At 50.8% G+C, this 9840-nt stretch overlaps 2 non-coding genes across 2 annotated transcripts; both read left to right on the forward strand.

The window, feature by feature from the left end:
• Nucleotides 1-7348: 7348 nt before the first annotated feature.
• TRNAK-CUU (transfer RNA lysine (anticodon CUU)) lies at nucleotides 7349-7421 on the forward strand. The gene has a single exon. It is a non-coding gene; the product is annotated as a tRNA-Lys (tRNA).
• A 1556-nt stretch (nucleotides 7422-8977) lies between these two features.
• TRNAK-CUU (transfer RNA lysine (anticodon CUU)) lies at nucleotides 8978-9050 on the forward strand. The gene has a single exon. It is a non-coding gene; the product is annotated as a tRNA-Lys (tRNA).
• Nucleotides 9051-9840: the final 790 nt, after the last annotated feature.

Consider the following 9840-nt stretch of genomic DNA (forward strand, 5'->3'; position numbering starts at 1 on the left):
GCAGAAACCGCAGCTTCTTCTGTCCAGTAGAAGCTTCTTTGCACCCGCAGCTGGCATTTCCTGGGCATCTGCCCATCTCCGACTTGCTTGTGACTTTTGGACTTGGTCCCCTTGTTCCACAGGTACCCTAGATTGGAAATCCATAGTTGTTGCATTGTTGGTTGGTGTCTTTCCTGCATTATTCCTCTATCACGACTCTTTGTCTTTTGGGGAACTTCAGTGCACTTTGCACTCACTTTTCAGGGTCTTGGGGAGGGCTAATTTTCTAACTCTCACTATTTTCTAATAGTCCCAGCGACCCTCTACAAGGTCACATAGGTTTGGGGTCCATTCGTGGTTCACATTCCACTTTTGGAGTATATGGTTTGTGTTGCCCCTATCCCTATGTGTCCCCATTGCATCCTATTGTAACTATACATTGTTTGCACTGTTTTCTAAGACTATACTGCATATTTTTGGTATTGTGTACATATAACTTGTGTATAATTGCTATCCTCATACTGAGGGTACTCACTGAGATACTTTGGCATATTGTCATAAAAATAAAGTACCTTTATTTTTAGTATATCTGTGTATTGTGTTTTCTTATGATATTGTGCAAGTGACACTTGTGGTACTGTAGTAGCTTCACACGTCTCCTAGTTCAGCCTAAGCTGCTCTGCTAAGCTACCATTATCTATCAGCCTAAGCTGCTAGACACCCTATACACTAATAAGGGATAACTGGGCCTGGTGCAAGGTGCAAGTACCCCTTTGTACTCACTACAAGCCAGTCCAGCCTCCTACAACTACTTCCTCACAAAGAACACACAGAGGGTGTGTGAAATGATATAGGCACTGCAGCCCGGCTAGCTCAGTTGATAGAGCCTGAGACTCTTAATCTCAGGGTCGTGGGTTCGAGCCCCACGTTGGGCGTGATGCTTTTTAAAGGCTTCTCCATTTTCGGGTTTAACATTAACTCTCACCTTTTTCAGATATTTCACTGAGGCTTAAAACGACACACACACACACATCCTGCAGTTTGATTCACGATTCCCACAGGACTCCACACAACGCAGAACTTCCCTCCCTGGGAGGCGCCGCTGGGAGCAATCCTAGGCCCAGCCTTTCCTGCACCCTTTCCTAGCCTGAGCCGCCCGTGCTTACAGCGAGCTCGGAGTCCGCTCCGGTCCGCCCTGTCCCCCCCCATCCTTTCAAAAAGAGGAGTTTAAAGTCTCATCCCTGCAGGTGTTATGATTAAAGTAGGTATGAAAACTACTTTATGTCGGCAGCAGGATTTCATTACGGGACTGGGGAAGATACTGCTCTTGAATGTGGCACCTTACACCGCTCAGCCATTCCGGCAGCCTCCGGAACACGGCTCTGGAGGCTGACTGCCACCTCGCGAAACAGGGAGAGTTCACACTGTTCTCTACTGGACATTTAAGTATGTGCCCAGAGACAGGTTGAGAGGACAGATGCATGTATGTACCAGAGTGAGCTCCAGAGAGACTGATGGGGACATAAGAATGGGGTAGAGCGAGAGATGGAGAAAGAGAAAGGTGCCTGTGTCGAGTCAGCAGCAGAGAAAATGAAACAAAGGGGCCTCTTGGGATAACCACACACTACTTCCTCACAAAGAACACACAGAGGATGTGTGAAATGACTTAGGCACAGCAGCCCGGCTAGCTCAGTCGGTAGAGCATGAGACTCTTAATCTCACGGTCGTGGGTTTGAGCCCCACGTTGGGCGTGATGCTTTTTAAAGGCTTATCCATTTATGGGTTTAACATTAACTCTCACCTTTTTCAGATATTTCGCTGAGGCTTAAAACTACACACACACACATCCTGCAGTTTGCCTCACGATTCCCACAGGACTCCACACAACGCAGCACTTCCCACCCTGGGAGGCGCCACTGGGAGCATTCCTAGGCCGAGCCTTTCCTGCGCCCTTTCCTAGCCTGAGCCGCCCGTGCTTACAGCGAGCTCGGAGTCCGCTCCGGTCCGTCCTGTCTCCCCCTCATCCTTTCAAAAAGAGGAGTTTAAGGTCTCAACCCCGCTGGTGTTATGATTAAAGTAGGTATGAAAACTACTTTATGTCGGCAGCGGGAATTGATCACGGGACTGGGGAAGATACTGCTCTTGAATGTGGCACCTTACACCGCTCGGAAATTCCGGCAGCCTCCCGAACACGACTCTGGAGGCTGACTGCCACCTCGCGAAACAGGGAGAGTTCACACTGTTCTCTACTGGACATTCAAGTATGTGCCCAGAGACAGGTTGAGAGGACAGATGCATGTATGTACCAGAGTGAGCTCCAGAGAGACTGATGGGGACATAAGACTGGGGTAGAGCGAGAGATGGAGAAAGAGAAAGATGCCTGTGTCGAGTCAGCAGCAGAGAAAATGAAACAAAGGGGCCTCCTGGGATAACCACACACTACTTCCTCAGAAAGAACACACAGACGGTGTGTAAAATGACAGAGGCACAGCAGCCCGGCTAGCTCAATCGGTAGAGCATGAGACTCTTAATCTGAGGGTTGTGGGTTTGAGCTCCATGTTGGGCTTGATGCATTTTAAAGGCTTCTCAATTTTCGGGTTTAACATTAACTCTCACCTTTTTCAGATATTTCGCTGAGGCTTAAAACTACACACACACACATCCTGCAGTTTGCCTCACGATTCCCACAGGACTCCACACAACGCAGCACTTCTCGCCCTGGGAGGCGCCGCTGGGAGACGTCCTAGGCCGAGCCTTTCCTGCACCCTTTCCTAGCCTGAGCCGCCTGTGCTTACAGCGAGCTCGGTTTCCGCTCCGGTCCGTCCGGTCCTCCCCCATCCCTTCAAAAAGAGGAGTTTAAGGTCTCATCCCCGCTGGTGTTATGATTAAAGTAGGTATGAAAACTACTTTAATTCGGCAGTGGGATTTGATCACGGGACTGGGGAAGATACTGCTCTTGAATGTGGCTCTTTACACCGCTCGGCCATTCCGGCAGCCTCCGGAACACGGCTCTGGAGGCTGACTGCCACCTCTCGAAACAGGGAGAGTTCACACTGTTCTCTACTGGACATTTAACTATGTGCCCAGAGACAGGATGAGAGGACAGATGCATGTATGTACCAGAGTGAGCTCCAGGGAAACTTATGGGGACATAAGACTGGGGTAGAGCGAGAGATGGAGAAAGAGAAAGGTGCCTGTATCGAGTCAGCAGCAGAGAATATGAAACAAAGGGGCCTCCTGGGATAACCACACACTACTTCCTCACAAAGAACACACAAAGGGTGTGTGAAAAGACATAGGTACAGCAGCCTGGCGAGCTCAGTTGGTAGAGCATGAGACTCTTAATCTCAGGGTCGTGGGTTCGAGCCCCACGTTGGCCGTGGTGCTTTTTAAAGGCTTCTCAATATTCGGGTTTAACATTAACTCTCACCTTTTTCAGATATTTCGCTGAGTCTTAAAACTACACACACAGACACATTCTGCAGTTTGCCTCACGATTCCCACAGGACTCCACACAACGCAGCACTTCCCACCCTGGGAGGCGCCACTGGGAGCGGTCCTAGGCCGAGTTTTTCCTGCGCCCTTTCCTAGCCTGAGCCGCCCTTACTTATAGCGAGCTCGGAGTCCGCTCCGGTCCATCCTGTCCCCCCCAATCTTTAAAAAAGCGGAGTTTAAAGTCTCATCCCCGCTGGTGTTATGATTAACATAGATATGAAAACTACTTTATGACGGCAGCAGGATTTGATCACGGGACTGGGGAAGATATTGCTCTTGATTGTGGTGCCTTACACCGCTCGGCCATTCCGGCAGCCTCTGGAGCACGGCTCTTGAGGCTGACTGCCAGCTCGCGAAACAGGGAGAGTTCACACTGTTCTCTACTGGACATTTAAGTATGTGCCCAGAGACAGGTTGAGAGGACAGATGCATGTATGTACCAGAATGAGCTCCAGAGAGACTGATGGGGACATAAGACTGCAGTAGAGCGAGAGATGGAGAAAGAGAAAGGTGCCTGTGTCGAGTCAGCAGCAGAGAAAATGAAACAAAGGGGCCTCCTGGGATAACCACACAATAATTCCTCACAAAGAACACACAGAGGGTGTGTGAAACAACATAGACACAGCAGCCCGGCTAGCTCAGTCGGTAGAGCATGAGACTCTTAATCTGAGGGTTGTGTGTTTGAGCCCCACGTTGGTTGTGATGCTTTTTAAAGGCTTCTCCATTTTCGGGTTTAACATTATCTCTCACCTTTTTCAGTTATATTGCGCTGAGGCTTAAAACTACACACACACACACACACATCCTGCAGTTTCCCTCACGATTCCCACAGGACTCCACACAACGCAGCACTTCGCGCCGCTGGGAGCCGTCCTAGGCCGAGCCTTTCCTGTGCACTTTCCTAGCCTGAGCCGCCCGTGCTTACAGCGAGCGCGGAGTCCGCTCCGGTCCGTCCTGTCCCCCCCCCCCCATCCTTTCAAAAAGAGGAGTTTAAGGTCTCATCCCCGCTGGTGTTATGATTAAAGTAGGTATGAAAACTACTTTATATCGGCAGCGGAATTTGATCACAGGACTGGGGAAGATACTGCGCTTGAATGTGGCACCTTACACCGCTCGGCCATTCCGGCAGCCTCCGGAACACGGCTCTGGAGCCTGACTGCCACCTCGCAAAACAGGGAGAGTTCACACTGTTCTCTACTGGACATTTAAGTATGTGCCCAGAGATAGGTTGAGAGGACAGATGCATGTATGTACCAGAGTGAGCTCCAGAGAGACTGATGGGGACATAAGACTGGGGTAGAGCGAGAGATGGAGAAAGAGAAAGGTGCCTGTGTGGAGTCAGCAGCAGAGAAAATGAAACAAAGGGGCCTCCTGGGATAACCACACACTACTTCCTCACAAAGAACACACAGAGGATGTGTGAAATAAAATAGGCACAGCAACCCGGCTAGCTCAGTTGGTAGAGCATGATACTCTTAATCTCAGGGTTGTGGGTTCGAGCCCAACATTGGGAGTGATGCTTTTTAAAGGCTTCTCCAGTTTCGGGTTTAACATTAACTCTCACCTTTTTCAGATATTTTGCTGAGGCTTAAAACTACACACACACACATCCTGCATTTTGCCTCACAATTCCCACAGGACTCCACACAACGCAGCACTTCCCGCCCTGGGAGGCACCGCTGGGAGCGGTCCTAGGCCGAGCCTTTCCTGCGCCCTTTCCTAGCCTGAGCCGCGCGTGCTTACAGCGAGCTCGGAGTACACTCCGGTCCGTCCTGTCCCCCCCCATCCTTTCAAAAAGACGAGTTTAAGGTCTCATCCCCGCTGGTGTTATGATTAAAGTAGGTATGAAAAATACTTTATGTCTGCAGCAGGATTTGATCACAGGACTGGGGAAGATAATGCTCTTGATTGTGGCACCTTACACCGCTCGGCCATTCCAGAAGCCTCCGGAACATGGTTCTGGAAGCTGACTGCCACCTCGCGAAACAGGGAGAGTTCACACTGTTCTCTACTGGACATTTAAGTATGTGCCCAGAGACAGGTTGAGAGGACAGATGCATGTATGTACCAGAGTGAGCTCCAGAGAGACTGATGGGGACATAAGACTGGGGTAGAGCGAGAGATGGAGAAAGAGAAAGGTGCCTGTGTCGAGTCAACAGCAGAGAAAATGAAAAAAGGGGCCTCCTGGGATAACCACACACTACTTCCTCACAAAGAACACACAGAGGATGTGTGAAATAACATAGGCACAGCAGCCCGGCTAGTTTGTCGGTAGAGCATGAGACTCTTGATCTCAGGGTTGTGGGTTCGAGCCCCACGTTGGGCGTGATGCTTTTTAAAGGCTTATCCATTTTCGGGTTTAACATTAACTCTCACCTTTTTCAGATATTTCGCTGAGGCTTAAAACTACACACACACAGATCGTGCAGTTTGCCTCACGATTCCCACAGGACTCCACACAACACAGCACTTCCCGCCCTGGGAGGCACCGCTGGGAGCGGTCCTAGGCCGAGCCTTTCCTGCGCCCTTTCCTATCCTGAGCCGCCCGTGCTTACAGCGAGCTCGGAGTCCGCTCCGGTCCGTCCTGTCCCCCCCCAATCTTTCAAAAAGAGAAGTTTAAGGTCTCATCCCGCTGGTGTTATGATTAAAGTAGGTATGAAAACTACTTTATTTCAGAAGCGGGATTTGATCACAGGACTGGGGAAGATATTGCTCTTGACTGTGGCGCCTTACACCACTCAGCCATTCCGGTAGCCTCCGGAGCATGGCTCTGGAGGCTGACTGCCAGCTCGCGAAACAGGGAGAGTTCACACTGTTCTCTACTGGACATTTAAGTATGTGCCCAGAGACAGGTTGAGAGGACAGATGCATGTATGTACCAGAATGAGCTCCAGAGAGACTGAATGGGACATAAGTCTGCAGTAGAGCGAGAGATGGAGAAAGAGAAAGGTGCCTGTGTCGAGTCAGCAGCAGAGAAAATGAAACAAAGGGGCCTCCTGGGATAACCACACAATAATTCCTCACAAAGAACACACAGAGGGTGTGTGAAACAACATAGACACAGCAGCCCGGCTAGCTCAGTCGGTAGAGCATGAGACTCTTAATCTGAGGGTTGTGGGTTTGAGCCCCACGTTGGGTGTGATGCTTTTTAAAGGCTTCTCCATTTTCGGGTTTAACATTAACTCTCACCTTTTTCAGATATATTGCGCTGAGGCTTAAAACTACACACACACACACACACACACACTGCAGTTTCCCTCACGATTCCCACAGGACTCCACACAACGCAGCACTTCCCGCCCTGGGAGGCGCCGCTGGGAGAGGTCCTAGGCCGACCCTTTCCTGCGCCCTTTCCTAGCCTGAGCCGCCCGTGCTTACAGCGAGCTCGGAGTCCGCTCCGGTCCGTTTTGTCCCCCCCCATCCCTTCAAAAAGAGGAGTTTAAGGTCTCATCCTTGCTGGTGTTATGATTAAAGTAGGTATGAAAACTACCTTAATTCGTCAGCAGGATTTGATCACGGGACTGTGGAATATACTGCTCTTGAACGTGGCACCTTACACCGCTCGGCCATTCCGGCAGCCTCCGGAACGTGTCTCTGGAGGCTGACTGCCACCTCGCGAAACAGGGAGAGTTCACACTTTAAGCATGTGCCCAGAGACAGGTTGAGAGGACAGATGCATGTATGTACCAGAGTGAGCTCCAGAGAGACTGATGGGGACATAAGACTGGGGTAGAGCGAGAGATGTAGAAAGAGAAAGGTGCCTGTGTCGAGTCAGCAGCACAGAAAATGAAACAAAGGGGCCTCCTGGGATAACCACACAATAATTCCTCACAAAGAACACACAGAGGGTGTGTGAAATGACATAGGCACAGCAGCCCGGCTAGCTCAGTCGGTAGAGCATGAGACTCTTAATCTCAGGGTCGTGGGTTCGAGCCCCACGTTGGGTGTGATGCTTTTTAAAGGCTTCTCCATTTTCGGGTTTAACATTAACTCTCACCTTTTTCAGGTATTTCGCTGAGGCTTAAAACTACACACACACACATCCTGCAGTTTGCCTCACGATTCCCACAGGACTCCACACAACGTAGCACTTCCCGCCCTGGGAGGCGCCTCTGGGAGCGGTCCTAGGCCGAGCCTTTCCTGCGCCCTTTCCTAGCCTGAGCTGCCCGTGCTTACAGCGAGCTCGGAGTCCTCTCCGGTCCGTCCTGTCCCCCCCCATCCTTTCAAAAAGAGGAGTTTAAGGTCTCATCCCCACTGGTGTTATGATTAAAGTAGGTATGAAAACTACTTTATATCGGCAGTGGAATTTGATCACAGGACTGGGGAAGATACTGCTCTTGAATGTGGCACCTTACACCGCTCGGCCATTCCGGCAGCCTCCGGAACACAGCTCTGGAGGCTGACTGCCACCTCGCGAAACAGGGAGAGTTCACACTGTTATCTACTGGACATTTAAGTATGTGCCCAGAGACAGGTTGAGAGGACAGATGCATGTATGTACCAGAGTGAGCTCCAGAGAGACTGATGGGGACATAAGACTGGGGTAGAGCGAGAGATGTAGAAAGAGAAAGGTGCCTGTGTCGAGTCAGCAGCACAGAAAATGAAACAAAGGGGCCTCCTGGGATAACCACACACTAGTTCCTCACAAAGAACACACAGAGAATGTGTGACATGACCTAGGCAAAGCAGCCTGGCTAGCTCAGTTGGTAGAGCATGAGACTCTTAATCTCAGGGTCATGGGTTCGAGCCCCACGTTGGGTGTGATGCTTTTTAAAGGCTTATCCATTTTCGGGTTTAACATTAACTCTCACCTTTTTCAGATATTTCGCTGAGGCTTAAAACTACACACACACACATCCTGCAGTTTGCATCACGATTCCCACAGGACTCCACACAACGCAGCACTTCCCACCCTGGGAGGCGCCGCTGGGAGCGGTCCTAGGCCGAGCCTTTCCTGCGCCCTTTTCTAGCCTGAGCCGCCTGTGCTTCAAGCGAGCTCGGAGTCCGCTCCGGTCCGTCCTGTCTCCCCCCCATCCTTTCAAAAAGAGGAGTTTAAGGTCTCAACCCAGCCGGTGTTATGATTAAAGTAGGTATGAAAACTACTTTATGTCGGCAGCGGGAATTGATCACGGGACTGGGGAAGATACTGCTCTTGAATGTGGCACCTTACACCGCTCGGCCATTCCGGCAGCCTGCGGAACACTGCTCTGGAGGCTGACTGCCACCTCGCGAAACAGGGAGAGTTCACACTGTTCTCTACTGGACATTCAAGTATGTGCCCAGAGACAGGTTGAGAGGACAGATGCATGTATGTACCAGAGTGAGCTCCAGAGAGACTGATGGGGACATAAGACTGGGGTAGAGCGAGAGATGGAGAAAGAGAAAGGTGCCTGTGTCGAGTCAGCAGCAGAGAAAATGAAACAAAGGGGCCTCCTGGGATAACCACACACTACTTCCTCACAAAGAACACACAGAGGATGTGTGAAATAATATAGACACAACAGCCCGGCTAGCTCAGTCGGTAGAGCATGAGACTCTTAATCTCAGGGTCGTGGGTTCGAGCCCCACGTTGGGCGTGATGCTTTTTAAAGGCTTATCCATTTTCGGGTTTAACATTAACTCTCACCTTTTTCAGATATTTCGCTGAGGCTTAAAACTACACACACACACATCCTGCAGTTTGCCTCACGATTCCCACAGGACTCCACACAACGCAGCACTTCCCACCCTGGGAGGCGCCGCTGGGAGCGGTACTAGGCCGAGCCTTTCCTACGCCCTTTCCTAGCCTGAGCCGCCCGTGCTTACAGCGAGCTGGGAGTCCGCTCCGGTCTGTCCTATCTCCCCCCCCATCCTTTCAAAAAGAGGAGTTTAAGGTCTCAACCCCGCTGGTGTTATGATTAAAGTAGGTATGAAAACTAATTTATGTCGGCAGCGGGAATTGATTACGGGACTGGGGAAGATACTGCTCTTGAATGTGGCGCCTTTCACGGCTCGGAAATTCCGGTAGCCTCCCGAACACGGCTCTGGAGGCTGACTGCCACCTCGCGAAACAGGGAGAGTTCACACTGTTCTCTACTGGACATTCAAGTATGTGCCCAGAGACAGGTTGAGAGGACAGATGCATGTATGTACCAGAGTGAGCTCCAGAGAGACTGATGGGGACATAAGACTGGGGTAGAGCGAGAGATGGAGAAAGGTGCCTGTGTCGAGTCAGCAGCAGAGAAAATGAAACCAAGGGGCCTCTTGGGATAACCACACACTACTTCCTCACAAAGAACACACAGAGGTTGTGTGAAATACCACAGTCACAGAAGCCCGGCTAGCTCAGTCGGTAGAGGATGAGACTCTTAATCTCAGGGTCGTGGG

Source organism: Pleurodeles waltl, chromosome 6, assembly GCF_031143425.1.
Source record: "Pleurodeles waltl isolate 20211129_DDA chromosome 6, aPleWal1.hap1.20221129, whole genome shotgun sequence".
Taxonomy (NCBI): Eukaryota; Metazoa; Chordata; class Amphibia; order Caudata; family Salamandridae; genus Pleurodeles; species Pleurodeles waltl.